At 38.8% G+C, this 18,469-nt stretch overlaps 1 pseudogene; it reads left to right on the plus strand.

The window, feature by feature from the left end:
• The first annotated feature begins 980 nt into the window (after positions 1-980).
• On the plus strand, positions 981-17,098 carry LOC128107810 (voltage-dependent anion-selective channel protein 1-like; annotated as a pseudogene).
• Positions 17,099-18,469: the final 1,371 nt, after the last annotated feature.

The raw sequence follows: 18,469 nt of genomic DNA on the forward strand, positions 1-18,469 counted from the left end.
AGATAAGTAGTTATATATTGATTCTTTGAAGATTTTGGTTAACCTCAAAAGTAAGTTAGAAAGCATTACAACTTCATTGGTTCTTAGGCTGTACTTAGGAGACATGCCCTTGGTTTCCAGAAGGGACAGTAAATGTGGCTGCTTAAGAAACTGGAGGATTGAGAAATAGATACACAGCCTAAGGACTCCAGTGTATTTCCATTTTCACTTTCAGTTCCTGGAGCCTTTGTAATTCCATAGATCTGGGGTCATTCCCTCACAGGAGGGCCATTTCTATGAAACTGGACACAGAGTTGCACCTCTGAAGCTGGACCACTCTGGTTCTGCAGGAGTTAGAATCCAACCACACTTTTGTTTTCATTTTACCAACAAACAGCCATCCTAAAAGTATGGAGAAAATTGGCAAACAAAGAAAAATTTAAAAATAAACAAAATAAAACCTTGCTAACTTGCTAATTCTTGAGGGCCTATAAGAATTGTGCTCAGACATTATTGCCCACTTTCTCTCCTTTGGCTGAGGCAATCGTGTGGTGCCATGCTAGGTCAGGAGTCTGGGGTGACTAGTACCCTCTATGGTGAGAGCGTGCGTGCACTGCCAGGCTGGTTAGGCATAGCCTTGGGGACTCAGCCCTTCCTCTTGGTGGGAATCCAGGTTTCAGAAGCTAATCATTGTAGCTTGTTCCTTAAAATCAGCCTGAGAGAGGCACATAGAAGAGGTAACACTTTGCTGATTTAGGTTGTTTTTGTTTTTGTTTTCCAGTTTTTGAGCAGGATAACATAAATTACCCAGGCCAGACATCCTGCTGTTATGTTTTTCTCTACTCAGTCTGGTGTTGAGCATTAGAGCAATCTCTCTCATTTAAGAATGAGGATTCATCATGAACATCTAAGAAAAAATGGAGGAAATGTGCAGAACAGAGGTAACCCTCTGAGTGAATGGATAAGACCACATGAAGCATTTAGTAATGTGTGTTGTCGACATGGGCAGGGCCATGTTAAGGACCAATGACTCAGAACCACAGGAAACTGGCAAAGCCTTCCTAATTAATACGAGTGGGGCTAAGAATGGCAAAGCCTTCAAGCCTCACTTTAGTTCAAGTAGGAATACTTGTGAACCATTGACAGCTTCCTCCTCTTGAAAGTTTAGAGCCTGAAATTGTTCGCTTCTACACAGGTCCTACAGAGACTGGCTAACCCCTCTCCCTGTACTGGACATAGTAAGTGCACTAAGGTTTCTGGTTGTTGGGGTAACTGATATCACTCCATCACAGTGCACTGTGCCACCAGACTCCAGTTGTAGATGTAACCAACTGTCTTACTAAATAAGAAACACAGAGCTGATTCAGAGAAGAAAGCAAAGAGGTCAGAACTAAGAGCCTCACCCTTCCTGCTTCAACGATCCTCCTCAGTCAAGAGAGCTCTCCGAAAGGGGCCTATTTCCTGTGTGTATGTCTTTATATAGTCTAGCTGTTCTGCCTTCTCATTGGTTGTAAACCCAAACACGTGACTGCCTTGTCACTGCCTGTATGTACCGCCCTCCAGGTCCTTAAAGGCGTGCGCCACCGCCGCCACGCACTTGCTATGGCTCTAATAGCTCTGACCCCCAGGCAACTTTATTTATTAACATACAATTAAAATCACATTTCAGTACAAGTAAAATACCACCACATCCAGTCTTTCTGTATATGGGTCTGTGTGTCTGTCCTTCCTTCTTTCCACTCTTATATGGGTCAAGTTCCCCCTAAACTGGACATGGTAATCTTGTATGAATACTGTTTTAACCTATTCAGTTTGTGAGTTTCTGCAGGATTGAAAATGAATGTAACAATAGTGAGAGACCCCCACCCCAGTTCCCCCTAAGGCCCAGAGAGCTGAGGGAAGGGATATCTTAAAATAACCAGAACTGAGTCAGTTCCCCATTCTCAGACAAGGTGAAGTCAGAAGTTTTAAAAGTACAGAGTCAGGATGTCTGGTGGTGACTAACCACGAGATGCCCCCTCCCCCGAGATAGCATGACCAGACTTCAGAGATGGGCCGTAAAACTGACAGAGCAAACAGACAAACTAAAATGAGATAAAGTCCAGGCTCGGGAAAACTGGACCAATCAAGGATGGACCTGTACTAACCCCCTCCTCTCTGAAGAATTTTGTGGTTTTTGCCTTGAAAAGCTAACCTCCCCAAGAAAGACGAACTCTCCCCTGTGCCTCGATTAGCCGGGCTCGGGGTACGAGGGCTCCCTGCTAGCTTGTTTTGCGCCAAGAAGTAAACCTTGCTATTGCATTCTGGATATCTTTGGGGGTCCTAATCTGGGCAGAACAAATAGTAAATTCAAGTTTTGTTAAGTTAGAGTACGTTTGAATTGTGTAAGTAGGATGATCTTTTCTTGAATTTATTTGTAATTGTGTAGGGTATGCTGGGAGTCAGAGTACTGACTGTATGCCGCTAGGTTTGTAAAAGCTACACTCCAACGTTAAGGTTATTGTCCTTGCTGCTACATTTCTGGATCCTTTCAAAACTTGAGAAGTTTCAATTCCTGCTGAAATTGTCCTTGTTTTGTTGGGTACATGAGCTTAAGGGAAGTTTTCTTTCTGAGAATCAGAAAAAAACAGGTATCAGATAAGTTATTGTCCAAGACAACCCGTATCAGTGCCTAAGTAATCTTTTACTAACTCTGCTCTTTCCATTTCCCCTCAGTGTTTTATGTGTCAACCATTCCCCATATTGTCTATCTTACGCAGCCTATAATTGTGACAGTTTGCATAAGTCACTTTTTCACGATTCATGATGCTGATAGAGTTTCTCTTCATGTAGCCCCGGCTGGCCTCCAAATCACAATGTACACAGACTGGACTTGAACTCACAGAGATCTCTCTGCCTCTGTCTCCAGAGCACTACTGTTAAAGTCACTAAGCCCAGTCTATTACAAAGCAGAAGCCCTTGTTCCTGTATTGTCCAGGGTCTTTTTTCCCCCTGGATCCTGAGATTCCTCATGTATATTGAAAAGTAGCAATTCTTCCAAGAAGAGTGGATGTGAGGAAAATTGTGTATTTAATAGCCTGCAAGAGGGGATATCATAGTCCAAACTATAAAGCACCCTCACCACTGGGACTTTGAACAATAGAATATTCAAAATACTTCTACCAGAAATTAGTAGTACATCATTGTTTTAAAACAATGATGCAAAGACGTCACTAGTGTTTTGTTTTCAAGATGCTATCCCTTTGTGTTATGGTGAATAATTTCAGTCTCTATCTATAGATTATCATATTCATATTCAATATGATAATTCTATTTTAGAGTGTGGTTTCAGTAACAAAAAAATCCAAAAAAAAATAATCGTGTTGACTTGAATTTATAATTAAGTAAGGATGAAGTAGAATATCTTACTAATTATTTTTATGCCAAATCTTTTACTATGCTATACTTCTATGGAGTACTTTATTTTTCTTGTTTAATTTCTTAATCTTAAGAATGATAAGACCTGTTAAATGTAAAGGATGGATATTTTCAATACACCTAAGTATTATATTTATTATTATAAATATTATTATATTTGCCTTTCTCCACACTGAGTATTGTTTGATATACTTGTTTCTGTCTGACAGTATGGAAATGTTTAAGACTTAATATACATGTGTGTCTATTTATATATATATATATATATATATATATATATATATATATATATATATAAAATTAGGACAGATGCAAAACCATAACATGGTTATTTAATAAATATAGTGTATATTTTATTATAAATATGCTTCCTGAGAAATATCTTTCCATTGTTAGAAATATGAACACATCCAATAACTCAAAAATCTACAAGTTACCACTTCTATTAATAAACATTAAATTAAAATATTATTTCATTTAAAAATAATATAAATTAATAAGTACAATTTTATAAATAACAGTAATAATATCACATATTCTATTGTTCAAATTTAATTTTATGTTTTACATGTGTAATGACTAATATTGTCCAGTATTTTCTAAAGGCCATATATATGAGTACATATGTATTAAATAGTTCTCATGATTTTTCTTGGTCTGTTATTTTACACATACAAAATCCATGTAATTTTGTATGGAGAAAATACAGTTGGAAGACTACTTCAAATATTGTTCTTTAAACAAAATAGTTATATAAATGTAAACTTAAGAAATAACAAATAATAATAGGTAAATTGGTTAGAATATTTATTTAAAAGAACATATAAACATGACTTGTTGCTTACCTAGTATGTAAAGAGGTGACAGTATTTGAGTAAATTCTTTACGACTTGTTCTGACCTCAGAAAGGCTATTTTTAGCTGCATTAAATCAAATGGCCCACACTTTAGTTTATTTACTTCCTTCATAGAGATCCACAGCGAAGATCTCACAACCCAAGCGGGTGCTGTCAAAACCGTCAATATTTTGTTTGAGACAGATTTTTCCACTCCATCCCAGACTGGCTTGAACTCACTGTAAGGTCTAAAGTGGCCTCAAATGCATAGTAATCCTTCTGCCTCAGCTTCTCCGGGGTTTGGATGACAAATATTAGTAACCCTGCCTGCTTTGGGATGGAACTTTACTAGAGTCTCAAATAAAATCCGTGACAACAGCAAGTGCTTTAGACTTCACGCTAATCACTTGCTTCTACACCCTCTAAGAAAAAACTCCAGGACCAGAACTATGAACCAGAAATCGGGCACAGTTTCTCTTAGAGGCACCTCTGTCCTGAGAATACTTTTCTGAACTGGAGCAATCAGCCCTGTTCTTTGGGTGCAGAACCCAGAACAAATGACAGGAAATGAGGGCTATCTGTGCCACCAGTGCATCTGGCAAGCTCTGCCTGGACTAGAGCTTCCATTGTGTGACTGGAGACTGATAAAGGAGGGGAGGAGCCACGAATTTTGAGCTGCTCTGGCTTGTAGGTGGGGAGCCAGAGGGCAAGAAATGGTGTGCCCAGTTTCTTCTTGAAAGGTGATGGTGCCCTTGACTAGGACCTGGAGAAAGAGTGCTTCACTCTCGAACCAACCCATAATGCTTTTGCCATCATGCTGAGCTGAAGGAAAGGGTGATATCATGGCTCTCTTTAATTATCATTCCTGATACTTGGTAGATCCTCTTTAACAACTACATCATCACTTGAGACATGTTTTTTGGAGACATTCCAACTACTGCAAATAGTTGTTGATTGACTTATTTATTTTAATAGCTCAGTTGCTGCACTTAAAGAAAACACACATAAGGAACATGTATTACTGTTTCAAGACAAAAAACAAGGAGATAAAGAGTTGAAGTGTCTCTCTGAGAGAAGCAGATGCATGCTACCATCTAGTTATTGGTATTTTCCTAGGGAGGAAGTATCATGTTCTTCAAGGTACAACCTGTCTCAACCATATTTCAATCAAGTGCTTCGGAATTGAGGTAGTAGAAAGTGGATAGAGAAAGGATGGTAAGAGTCCTGAGAGAAGCAAACTCCCTAAAGAAATGATAATTGCGGGACATATGTTTGGAGAGCCTATTGTGCAAATTCTTTTAAAGATCTCTATATACAGGGGGTAGTGATAAAAGAAAAAGAAAGAACAAAGAGGCAACCATTCCTGCTGTACTGTATAAAATATGCAGATTTAACTTTGTAACAAGAATGTTAACGTAAGAAAACACCGATAATTCTACTAGGAAGCAAATATTTCATTATAATTAAATGTAATTATTTTTTCCTGATACACAATAATGAATCTTGTGACAGTACAATAGCTATGAGAAAGCGTCTACTTTTAAGTTTCAGTTAAATGCAATATTTGAAGGAAGAGTATGTGAACTTAATCCCAAAGATAATTCATTGTTACGAAATAAATTCTCCAGTGAAAAATATACTTGATGTATAAACAGCTTTTCTTGGGTGAGTATGTGTACATGTGTATGGTGTGGGTATATGGTATGTGTTGTGTGTGTGTGTGTGTGTGTGTGTGTGTGTGTGTGTGTGTGTCCTTTTTGAATGTCTACTGAAGCAAAGTATAGGAAACCCATCTCTGTGTGCACCTATCTATGAAATCCAGTCTCTTCTATTTAGTTCCACAATTAAAATTGAAACAGAATTAGAAAAGTACATGAACAGGATCATGGACACAGAGTCTATGAACTGATATTAAATGAACAACTGCAGAAGAAGTATGGTCGTGTCTCAAAAAACCCTTTAGAATTGAAATACAAATAACTGGATATGTATTCTTATATACGGTATGTGGTTATTTCAGTGTTGACACTGGGGAGTGATTCCAATGTTCTCTAAAGGTAATTATTTGACTTACACCCATTTTGATATGGTTATTTCAATGTTGACACTGGGGAGTGATTCCAATGTTCTCTAAAGGTAATTATTTGACTTACACCCATTTTGATATGCCCCTATTGTGTGAAGAATGATGACATTTCTACTGACAGCAGCTTACCGATTCCGTGCGGAAGCCTGTGAAACCAGCAGATAATGTGCGGTCTGTTTCCACCGCTGCCACTCCTCACTTTCCTGAACACAGCTGCTGACAGCACAAATTGAAAACTTGCAGACTTTCCTCATCACCTGATGTCCTGGAGAGGCAGAGATCCTGTGACAGGCTAGGAGATCATGCAGAGGGAAGCAGAAGGGGACACAAACATCTGAATTCAACACCACTTATCTAATGCCAGAGAAGCTGCGAAAAGGAAGTTCAAGACTGTTCAACCATTGTGTAACTAGGCCTGAGAATCATGCCAAATGGCTGTCACATCGCATCGAGCAAAAAACTTCCGAAGCGTGAGAGGGTTTGAATTTCTATTACACTCTAGCATGCTAAGTATTATTTCATTTTAAAATAGACTAAAATGGTAATTGATCAAAGAACAACATATGGAAATAAATGATTGCAGAGATTTCAATACAAGGACTAACTAAATCATCCTTTCATTATTATACAAAGAGCAAAATGCACTTATTATACAATTATCTTCATTTATGTTACAATAATTATAATTTTGTAGTTTTCTAGTAAATTCCTTCTTGGTTTTTGATTAAAGACTTACAACAAAGTAAAGTCAGCTGAGGAAGACTCACAGGCCCTCATTTTGTCTTTGTGTTTTGTGTAGGTAGAATAAGTAGACAGAGAACAGAAGAAAAACACTTGTCTTAAGTTTCTTCAGGCCCTGCTTGACACAGTATAAAGTACAAGCAAAGTAATAGAGCTGAAAAACAGAAAACAGAAGAACCAAAGAGAACTTAAGCAAAGCTAAAATAAAAGGAATATATATCTAGCATCATTTTTAGGAATTCATTCAATATTAATTTTGGGTTGTCTTTTCCTTTCTTTGTTCCTTCATTCATTCCTTCCTTCCTATTCCACCATTCCTAGATCCCTCCCTCCCTCTCTCCCTCCACTCTTTCTTTCTTTCTTACTTCAATCACAGAAAGCAAACTATTATCTCTGATTGATGACAGTTGTAGAACTAGATATGTGTTTTCCTTCTTCTACAATCAAATCACCATGTTCCATAGTGATTTTGTATGTACATATGTACATATTTATGTACATATTTTACTGTAAAACTCATGCTCCATTTGAAATTTTATTAGTTAAAACTACTTTCTCAGCATTTCAATACTCAAAAAGAGAAACATGCTGCATATAACTCTTCAAATACATATAAGCTTAAATTTCCTAGGCACTAATATAATGCAAATTTTCATCACTCCTCACATTCATTGCTCATGATTTTAGTACAGTAAATAATGTATCAGCAATTATTTAAAGGAATGGTTTATAATTCACATTGCATATTAAATAACCAAATATTGATGATAATAATTTTGTGCCATTGAGAAAATATTTGCAATTAAAATACTTCTCTTTGGAAGCTTACCAGTATTTCTTAAAATATATTTTAAGTGTATTGTAACAAAAATAGTTTCATAGAAAATTAAGGCATTTCAGATAGAATGTCAACACTTGAGTAGACTTCAGATCTATTGAAGTTGATAATCTGATAAGGAATTTGATGAACAGGGTGTTCCTGACAAGAGAACAAGTGTAGCCTGGTATGCACTTCAGACTTCAGGGACATTATTGTGTGTGAATCAAGACTTGTAGTAGGACAGGTCCATAGGGTCAAGGAAATTGATTCAGACAAGTTGCCAAGGCATGCATATAACATACTTTCTTATGAGCCAACCTGGAGTCTGCCTGAGTGTAGGAGTAGTTGTCTGTGCTTTGTCCTGAAGCGCCCGGGCACAGCCAAGGGGAGACCCCTTAAGAACTTACATGCTCACACTCTGTGCTACCTCGTGGTCCTGGATGTTGGATGCTGGTGCTGTGGAAGGCAGAAGGCAGAGTTCTCCAGAGAACTGCGTTGGACCATGCCACACCCCTCCTGGATCCTGCAACCAACTTCCTTATGTTTATTGTAAGTTAACACAGAATAAACCCCTTTTGACAATCAGAGAGATTCCATGGAATTGCTGCTTTATCTGGCACCCACATGTATGGGGCCTTCACCCATAGCCATGGTTAGCTTCCATGGCTACAGTGGCATTTCCCATGCTTCCCTGTCTCTTTTAAAATTCCCACCCCTACACCAGAGGGCCTAGCAACAGGTGCTGTCGGACTTCCTGATCACTGTCAGAGTTCCTGATCATGTCCAGCCAATGAGGGACGACCACGCAATGCCACCAGATTGCAACACAGACTGGGTGCTGAGAGGAGGGTATATAAGGCCTTCCCCACTATTGAATAAACAAGTTTGTTAATTGCCTTCAACTGACTCCTCGTGTCTGTGCCTTTGATGATGCACCTTCTCAACCCCTCCCCCAAGACAGCCATTAGGATCCAGCAACAAAGACTGGTCCAGGAAAAAAAAAATCAAGATGTTTGATTTTCAAAAGTCAAAGATGTACCAAAATACAAAAAGCTGACGCATTCACAGAATGGGGTTTTCCAGGTCTAGGTGCAATGACAGTGTTATGAAATGAAATTCTGGAACAGTGTGGCTTGCAATAGATGAATGAATGCAATGGATGGCTGCCTCCAGCCTGCGAAAAAAGAGAATCAGTGGAATCAAAGGGAACCTGAAATTATGTGTAGAGGCAAAGTTAGGCAAAGGGCCAAAACCAACGAAAGCCAGAACTCTCTGAGGAAATAGGATCAAACATTCCAGATCAATAAGCTACAAAAATCATAAACTTCTCAAAGCTGATGCTCACAGCAGCACATCAAGACCTTGGCAACTTGATCTGACTACTGTCAATAGTTACATGAAGGCTCAGATGATGTCTCAGATGGTCAGATGATGTCTCAGATGTCAGATGATGGTTCAGATGGTCAGATGAAGGCTCAGATGGTCAGATGAGGGTTTAGATGGTCAGATGATGTCTCAGATGGTCAGATGAAGGTTTAGATACAGACAGCTTCTCACTAGAATTGAATATCAGCTATTTCCTTTTTTAGAAGTTATACTGGAAAAGACAGAAATTATGTTGTGGGTTATACATGGAGGACCTTTGGGAAAAGTCCTCATTAGGCTCCTATGCAGGGCAAACTGCAATGAACAGAGTGGCATCAGCCAAAAAGCAGGAGGAGCAAGACCCAGCCCTCTGCTCGGGAAAGGCCTCTTCTAACATGGCTACCTGCTACTCTGCCAGAAGAAACTTTGTAATCTAGATGTGGATGGACTGTTTTCTCCAGCCCCACATACTGCAAAAAAATTAAATGGTCCACAATATTTAATATGTTGAGTATTTCCAATGAAAGATGCTGAAAAGTGATATATATATATATGATTTTTAATTTATATATATATATATATATATATATATATATATATATATATATATATATATGGTATGTATGTGAACATCCTTTAATGAAGGAATTTATGAGAATTTCCAGATCAGAAATGGGATTTATATGATAAATCATTGTAGTTTTATTCTTTCTAAAATAAGAAGCTATGATTGTGGCTTTTTAAGAAGAGACTGGAGATCCTTGCTTTTCTACATAATAATAAAGTACTCACAACTCAGCTAAAATGACTTCTCCTTACAATCACTTGTTAAGATGTTTGAAATATTAAAGTCTTGGCAAGACTCTGATGATTCAAACCTGCACACCAATCATGAAGCAGAGGAATTTGGTAGTACAAACATCCAGTGGAGGAAATAATTTCTGAAGACAGAGAGAAGTAGCTAGATTGGGTGTTGCGCATTGGTTCACATCCTTTGTTCTGATATTTGGTAAAGAATTTCATTTGTGGGAAGCTGCTCCTAATACAGTAAGGCCAGTCTGCAGAGTGACCCTGTATGAAGGGTGCCAAAGCATTAGTACACAGTAGGACTCATTACCAAACCTGGAAACTGTGTAAATGCAATGGGCAAAGCTTCAGAATGGCACAGAACAGAGAAGCCTCCTTCCTAGGCAAATTTCTTAGGCATCCTGACAAGTGTGTAAACAAGACTTGGTTTACATCACTGCTGGTTTACAGGATTCGTTTTCAGTTCTGGACTACCTTGGCTCATCACTGCGAAGTGTGCTTCTGCCATTAGGACTGTTTTCACTCTATTTTAACGAATTTTACTAGAAGAAAACAGATGTGTGTTAATGCTAAGCGGCTCAGTCTTGGTCTGTTCTTTTCATTTGTCCTTTCTGAACAGATATTCTGAATCCTTCAACTCTGAAATCCTCATTAAAAATCTACTCACTGGCAGCCTAACGAAAGTACTCTCATTACTTCTTTTTGAAAAGTTCAAGAAAAAAAGAAAATAGCACCGAGTTTTCATAATGAAAGTTCTATTTGCCTGCTCTAACAGCATGATTCCATGCTTATCTTTAAAATAAGACTTCTAAAATTTAGATAATATCACAACAAGGAACAAAATACTTTTTATGGGCACTCTACTGTTTTATAAATGGAATATTTTGTACTTCTTTCTTTGAGGGAAAAAATTCTACATAAAACCATACTACCATAAGCACACAAAACATTTAGCTGGGGGGCTCTGCCACAGCCTTTGTGCTTGTAATACCAGTCCAGCCTGACTTCAGCCTTCGTAGATGAATACCATCAGTTTTGTTAAAGGTCCATTTAACTATTTATATGTATGTGTCTGAGTATGTGTCTGTACACATTTGTGCATGTATCTGCAGAGGCCAGAGGAGGACATCAGATCCCACTGAGCTGGATTTACAGTCTGTTGTGAGCTGCCTGATGTGTGTGCTAGACGCCAAACTGGGATTCTCTGGAAGAGAGGCTACTCTCTTAGCCTTTGAACTATCTTTTCCAGCATGCATCAGTTTTCTGTCAGGTTTTTTTTTCTAGTCTAAGAAACCTTAAATAACTGATGCACACTGTTTTAAGTTTAAAAATATGAACAGGTAGTGCTAAATAATGAATCAGTGAATAATCTGGTGTTGAAAGGAGTATGAGAAAACAATATTTTAAAATAAATATAACTGCAAAGAATAACAATGGAGGAATGCAATTTTATGTACAGAGATGTACATTTTCTTTCTTTTTCACCACTACTGTTTTCCATTTTTCTCTCTTTCATTTCCCTCCACTGCCCACCTCTCTCCCTCCCCTCCTCTCTCTCTCATACACAAACATGCACACACACAATGTTGTATCACAAAATAAGTCCATCATGAAGGATTAAAGTCTTCAAATTACTCCTTATACTCATTGTAGAAGAATGAAATCATGAGAGTATGATTATTGCATCAAAACAACCTTTGTGATAGTTTTCACTCTTTTATGACTAGATTACGAAGTTTGCTAATAATATTTTCCCCTCTAATTTTATGTTTTAAGTGTTAAGGAAACTGAGATAAAAAGATAAATTGCTCTGACAGAAGTGATAGGGTTGGTATATTTTCCCCCAGAATTCAGGCAATAAGTACACTCTACAAAACAGGCAGCCTGCTCACTGGACAGGAGAGGAACACAATCTTGTTACTGAGAAGATGTTAAGAGAAAACTATTCTTAAGGACTTAAGCATATACACGTTGACAAATCCAAGTTGAACATCAGATAATAAAACTAAAATTTAACATTTTGAAGAATAAACATGAAGGAATATCTCTAGGTACCTCTAGGTACCTGCAGGACAAACAGTGCATTGTTTTTCTCTGGTGTTCTTCAAATCACAAACTATAAAAGTGAGAGAAAACCTGTGCAAACCATTCTAATAAATAGAAAGAAGGAGCTTCAGACAATACTACAAAATTTTACATATTGTATGGTTATACATATATATACTTGCATGCTGTATATTGTATATTTCTATATATACTTAATATATTGTATAACATATGCATTTCAATATAGAGAGGCAAGATATATATATCTATATATAGATATATGTATGACAGACTATCGAATTTTATGGTTATAGACAGGCCATTGTATGGTATTTTATGTATTTTATGTGTGTGTGTGTGTGTGTGTGTGTGTGTGTGTGTGTGTGTGTGTGTGCGTGTGTGTGTTTCAGTGCTATCTACAACGTAGCAACTTTCTCTGAAGTGAAACATTCCCTCCTATAGGGAGGCTTGGGAGTCTAAGGAAGTAAACAAAGTAGCAAGTAGCAAAATTCACAAGTCCTTACCCTAGATGATGAAACAGAGAACAAAAGGGAAAAACAAACAAACAAACAAAACACTCCCACTACCTGAACAGCCGAGAGGATATTCTCTGGAAAACAGTGGTTCTCAGCCTTCCTATTGCTGTGAACCTTTAATACAGTTACTCATACTGTGGTGACTCCGATCACAAATTATTTTCATTGCTACTTCATAACTGTAAAGCTGCTCCTGTTATGAATCATAATGTAAATATCTGTATTTTCTGATGGGCTTGGGCAACCCCTGTGAAAGGGTTGTTTGACCTCCAAAGAGGTCCTGACCCACAGGTTGAGAACTGCTTCTCTAGCAGGATGGGCTGCCTGCTAGGATTGCAGATAATCAACAGGGTTATTTTTGTACTTGGGATGAATAGATGTTTGTGTCACACTTCCCCAGAAAAAAAAATTGCACAGTGTCCACTATAAAAATCAATAAATGGTTTATAATTGAAATCATCTGTCCCTGAAAGGCATGCAGTCTTCTTTTGATTGGTATTCCCAAACAGCCAGGATTCATTTTCTCTCGAAGTCATCTGCCTCAGTAGCTAAAGAATGCCCTCTCCTCATCCTTCCTCCTTACTCAGATTTTCTCCACCCAGTCTTCCAGTGAGAATTCACAGAGTATTTAATCTTCACACTCAGGCAGACTCTTTCCACAGAAGAGAGGAGGTGATGGTTGCCTCCTGATTGTTGCCTGGGGATTCCATGCTCTCCAGTCTTGAGAGCGTTCAAGGTGGAACTTGTCTTGTGAGAAATATTGAAAGTTCTGACAGTCTGGCAGTCTTCTTTTCACAGCACATCAGATGAGGGGAGCACAGAAAGTCTTCAACATTGTTAAGGAGTGTACCCCTTGGTGGATTGTGTTCACTGAAACTGTGGAGAATTTGTGCTTGTTTGTAACCAGAGATGATCACCTAACCTTCCTACTCGGCTGTCTCTGATACAAGCACACTGGGAAGATGTGAGAAAAAGTGTAGGGCTCTCTCCTCAGCTTCTAACTGGTCATGTGCTACCATGGATGGTGTTGAATTGACAGTGATGTTTGATAAGAATGGGAACATTTCTTTTCTGAGAGTTTTATTAATACTGTGATTTTTTTCCTGGTCTTAGTAGAGATATTGTGATTTTACTGAGGATGTATTGTGTTTTTCTGCATCAGTGGATGCTGGTATGATGCTGGCTTCTGCAATCCCACGGCTTTGAGATATGTAGCAAATCAAGAGGCATGTCACTGGGTTTCTCCACAGATCCTGTACTCTCCAACATCTCATTCTCCCAACCTCATTGTTCGACGTAGAGCATTCAGGGATTTTATTTATACTATGCTGATTCTTTCTTGCTTGTTAAAATTTGTCTATATAAAGGGAGGTCAGGAAATAATAAATCAATTTCTTGCACAAATTATTTTATACAGAGATGCCATCATGCATTTGGAAAAGAAAGAAGTAAAGTTCTTAAAAAGATTTCATAATAATTTTTCCATTTATATTGCTGTACTGTTTGGTCCATGATTCTGTATGCTACTGTTGATACAACATCCTGTTGGTAACTATTAGTGGTACTCTACAAATGGGTGTACAAATAATCTCGCACACAAGACATATGGTCATGAAAATTTTTCCCATATTCATGAAAGAAGGGCTATGTACTGAAGTAAATAAATAAATAATTCCATCTTCAATATACAGAACCTACTGTTTAAATATCTTGTTTGACCTCCTAAAACGTGTGTTTGTAAGTCCCTGAGTGCAGTTTTGTGTTTTTCATAAGACTTTCCATTCCAATAAGAACAGCTGGTGAAATTCACAGCACTATCCTAAATTTCAATTAGAAGCCATTGGTGTAATGCTATTTTCAGGATCATTTACTGGGCTATGGAATAAACTCCTTTTTGGGAGAAATGCATTCTTACTTTGCTACTATTAAGAAAAGCATGCCATCTTAGCTCTAACAAGTGAGTTTACATGGGTAAATGAAATATGCAGAGGAGATCTTTTTTAAACTAACTTGGTCTACCCAATTTTTTAATGCACTAATTTTGGAGTTGTTATCAATTAAAGTCCAGGCATGCTTTTTTTTTATTTATATTTACCAATTTTGTTTGGTTTATAGTATTTGTAGTAAGGCGTTTGTTTTATTTTATTTTGTTTTAAGAAAGGGTTTCATTGAGGTTTATAACAGACCAGTCATAACACACACTAAGGTCCACTCAAGTAATCCCTTCAATTTGTAAATGAAGTCAGCAGAGAAGGTAATAACTAGAAAACACAAGGGACATGTGCCAGGAGGCGGTGCTGCAGGCAGGCAGAGGAGACACAGAAGCAGAGCCTGGAATTCTAGAGTGGATCCCTCTTCTAATTGGTGCGGTGCTCCTCCCCTGACACAGCTCTGCGGGGTGACTTCTCGAGCAAATCACTTGCCTTGCAAGTACAGGACCTACGTTTGGTCACCAGAACACAACAAAAATGTCAGTCTGGTGCTGTATCTCTGCAGTCCCCGTGGCATTGGGGGATGGGCCCTGGCTTTATTGACATCCAGTGTAGCTTAATTGTAGAACTCCAGGCAAATGAAAGACTGTGTCACTGGAGGTAGAGGATATTCCTTGGGATGATGGACAAAATAATCATGTAGCCTTAACATGTCCATGCACACATGTGTAAACATAACTAGCTATATATAGACACTCACACTTATTATAAGAAGACACATATACATAAACATTAAAAACAAACTATCCATGTATAAATGTGTGATATATATGTGTATATATACATATATATGTATATATATATATATATATATATATAAACTTTATCACACCTGTAAACAGAAATGAACAATCACAAGCATTCACACACACACACACACACACACACACACACACACACACACACACACACCAGAAACACAATTAGGCTCGGATGTAGGCCATACCACTCAGAGGAACAGATGAGTGGTACTCCTGCCAGCTGAACTCCCACTCCCTAGATTCTGTTCCTAAAGACCCATTCCACAGCTCAGGCCCTCCCACCTCATCTCCTGCCTGAGGCAAGGCCCTGCCCTCAATTCCTGTGGACTTCCACTGCTCAGGTACAGGCCACACCATTCAGGAAAATTGGTGCAGGCCTTACCAATCAGAAGAACAGGCTACAACAGTGAGAACCATAGGTGCAGGCCACATCAGTCAGAAGAACAGAGGCCCCCATACTACACCAAAGGCCAAGCTAGACACAAGGCCAGTCCCCAAATTGGACAGAGACTCCATACTAGATCAGAGGTCACAGTTGCCAGAATCCAGGCCACAAAGACCAGAAGACCAAAGAGGAAGCAGAAAACAAGGAACAAAGCACCCATCCAACAAAGACAAACTCAGAAATCAGCACCTAGACCTATAGTCATGCAAAACCAAAATGCCTAAACACCAATGTGAAAATAGAACCAACAACAACCAGGGCAATATGGCACCACCAGAGCTCACCTATCCTAGGACAGCAAGACCAGAATATTGCAGTGCATCTGAAGCACAAGAAAAAGACCTTAAAAACAAATTATGAAGATGATAAAGGATGCCCCTCCTTGCTGCTCCTGCCATCCATCACCATCTGCAAGAAGATAACCTGGCCTCCCATATATGCTGATTTTGGCACATCTGCCAGGGATTTCTTCACCAAGGGTTTTGGCTGTGGCTTAATAAAACTGACTTGAAAACGAAGATTGAGAATGGATTGTATTGGGATTTACCAGCTCAGGCTCAGCCAACACAGAGACCACCAAAGTGAAAGGCAGCTTGGAAACCAAGTACAGACTGATCAAACGTGAGCTGACATTTCCAGAGAAGTGGAACACAGACAATGCCCTGGGCCCCAAGATCACCTTGAAAGACTAGCTCCAGTGTAGATGGAAGCTGACCTTTAATTCATTCTTCTCACCACTGGAGGAAAAATCCTAAACTCAAGACAGGGTACAGGAGGTAGCACAGCAAGCTGGACTGAGATGTGGACTTCGACATGACTGGGACACTTTGGTGCTTGGCTATCAGGTTTAGCTGGCTGGTTGGCTGGCTGGCTACCAGATGAATTTTGAGACCTCAAAGTACTGTGTGACCCAGAACAACTTTGCAGCTGGCTATGAAACAGATGAATTCCACCTTCATACTAATATGAGTGTTGGGACAGAATTTAGTATCTCCATTTACCAGAAGGTGAACAAGAAGTTGGAGGCTACTGTCAGTCTCACCTAGAAAACTAGAAACAGCAACACTTGCTTTGGAACCACAGCAAAGTTATCAGGGCAATCTCAGGGCAACCCCAGATGCCAGCTTTTAGCCAAAGGAGACTGATCCAGTTAGGACATACACAGTCCCTAAAGCCAGGTATGAAACTGATGCTGTCAATTCATCTGGATGGCAAGAACATCAATTTGGGAGGCCACAGCTTGGTCTAGGACTGGAATTTCAAGCATAAATGGATGTTGTACAATCATTTATTTTAAACTATTTTGCAGCATAACTACCTTCAGAATTTAGTGTGGTTTCAAGAACTGATAATTACCATGGTAGATCTCCAGGCTAAAGATGACTGGGCTATAAAGTCCTTACCATTTCAGAGATACAGCAGACACACCATTCTCCAGACAGGGTACTTTTAGCTGTAGATGTGGCTTGAGGAGAAGCCCCTCTAGAGATGTCAGGCGACAAGTGGAATCGGAGAATGTGTGGGCCCTTTGTAAATCTGTATCAAGTCCACAGATGAAACTGTGACTTCCTGAGCATCTAACCCTGGTGTCCTAATCCTAACTGCTGAGAAGCATGCACACACCTGTGTGAAAGGGACCTTTTTAGACAGATCTCCATGCCCTATTCCCATTCTAGCCCATCAGTTACCTGTTTTACACCAAGAGTAGTTTTTAGGGTGAGGTTAGCTGTTTCTTTTGTGCCATTTCAAGTTGAAGAGGGTGTGCATGAAGGAGCAGGTAACTCAGGACTTAATTCTTCCTTGTGTTGTGATGTGGTTTTGTTTTGTTTCTCCTCCTCCTCCGCCTCCTCCTCCTCCTCCTCCTCTTCTCCTCCTCCTCCTTCTTTTAAAAATCCTTTTATTTTTTTCTTTTGTCATTGCACCAGAATATGAAATAGCTCCAGGATCTCCAGTTCTGAGCTGGGCAGTTGATTGTAATCACACCATAAAGTGTCTAGGAATCTAAACAGCTATCTGTTACAGCCTCACCACTCTATTTTTTTTTTAGCATTTTAATGGGTACATTATAGATTCTTCCATTTTGCATGATGATGAAAAAAAATCTCTTAAAGAAATTAAAGAAAAGGCAAACAAAAGAATTGGGGGAAACCAATAAATCCCTTAGTAATGACAAGAAAGGAAAAAAAAAAGAAAGAAAACAGGTTAAGGAAACTATTCAAGACCTGAGCATTGCACTACATATACAAGAAAATAATTCTCATCAGAATATAGAAATGGAAGAGAGAATCTCAGGCATTGAAGATATAATAGAAAAAAAATAGATTCGTCAATCAAAGAAAATGTAAAATCTAAAAAAAACCCCAAAAACTCCTAACATAAAACATTCAGGAAATCTGGGATAATATGAGAAGACCGAGATAAAGTTGCCAGGGGGTCAGAGCTAATAGCAAGCCATTTAGCAGAAGTCTGGCATGATAGCACACACCCTTAATCCGATCACATGGCAGGTGAAGTCTCTATGTGTTCAAGGACACAGCCAGCATGGAGACACACGCCTTTAATCCCAGTACCAACCACAGAGACCTGGAGGTCTGTATAGACAGACAGTGAGGAGGAAGACATGTGGTTGGGTTTAGAACC

The sequence above is a fragment of the Peromyscus californicus genome, unplaced genomic scaffold (genome assembly GCF_007827085.1).
Source record: "Peromyscus californicus insignis strain IS unplaced genomic scaffold, ASM782708v3 Scaffold_12__1_contigs__length_115047231, whole genome shotgun sequence".
Taxonomy (NCBI): domain Eukaryota; kingdom Metazoa; phylum Chordata; class Mammalia; order Rodentia; family Cricetidae; genus Peromyscus; species Peromyscus californicus.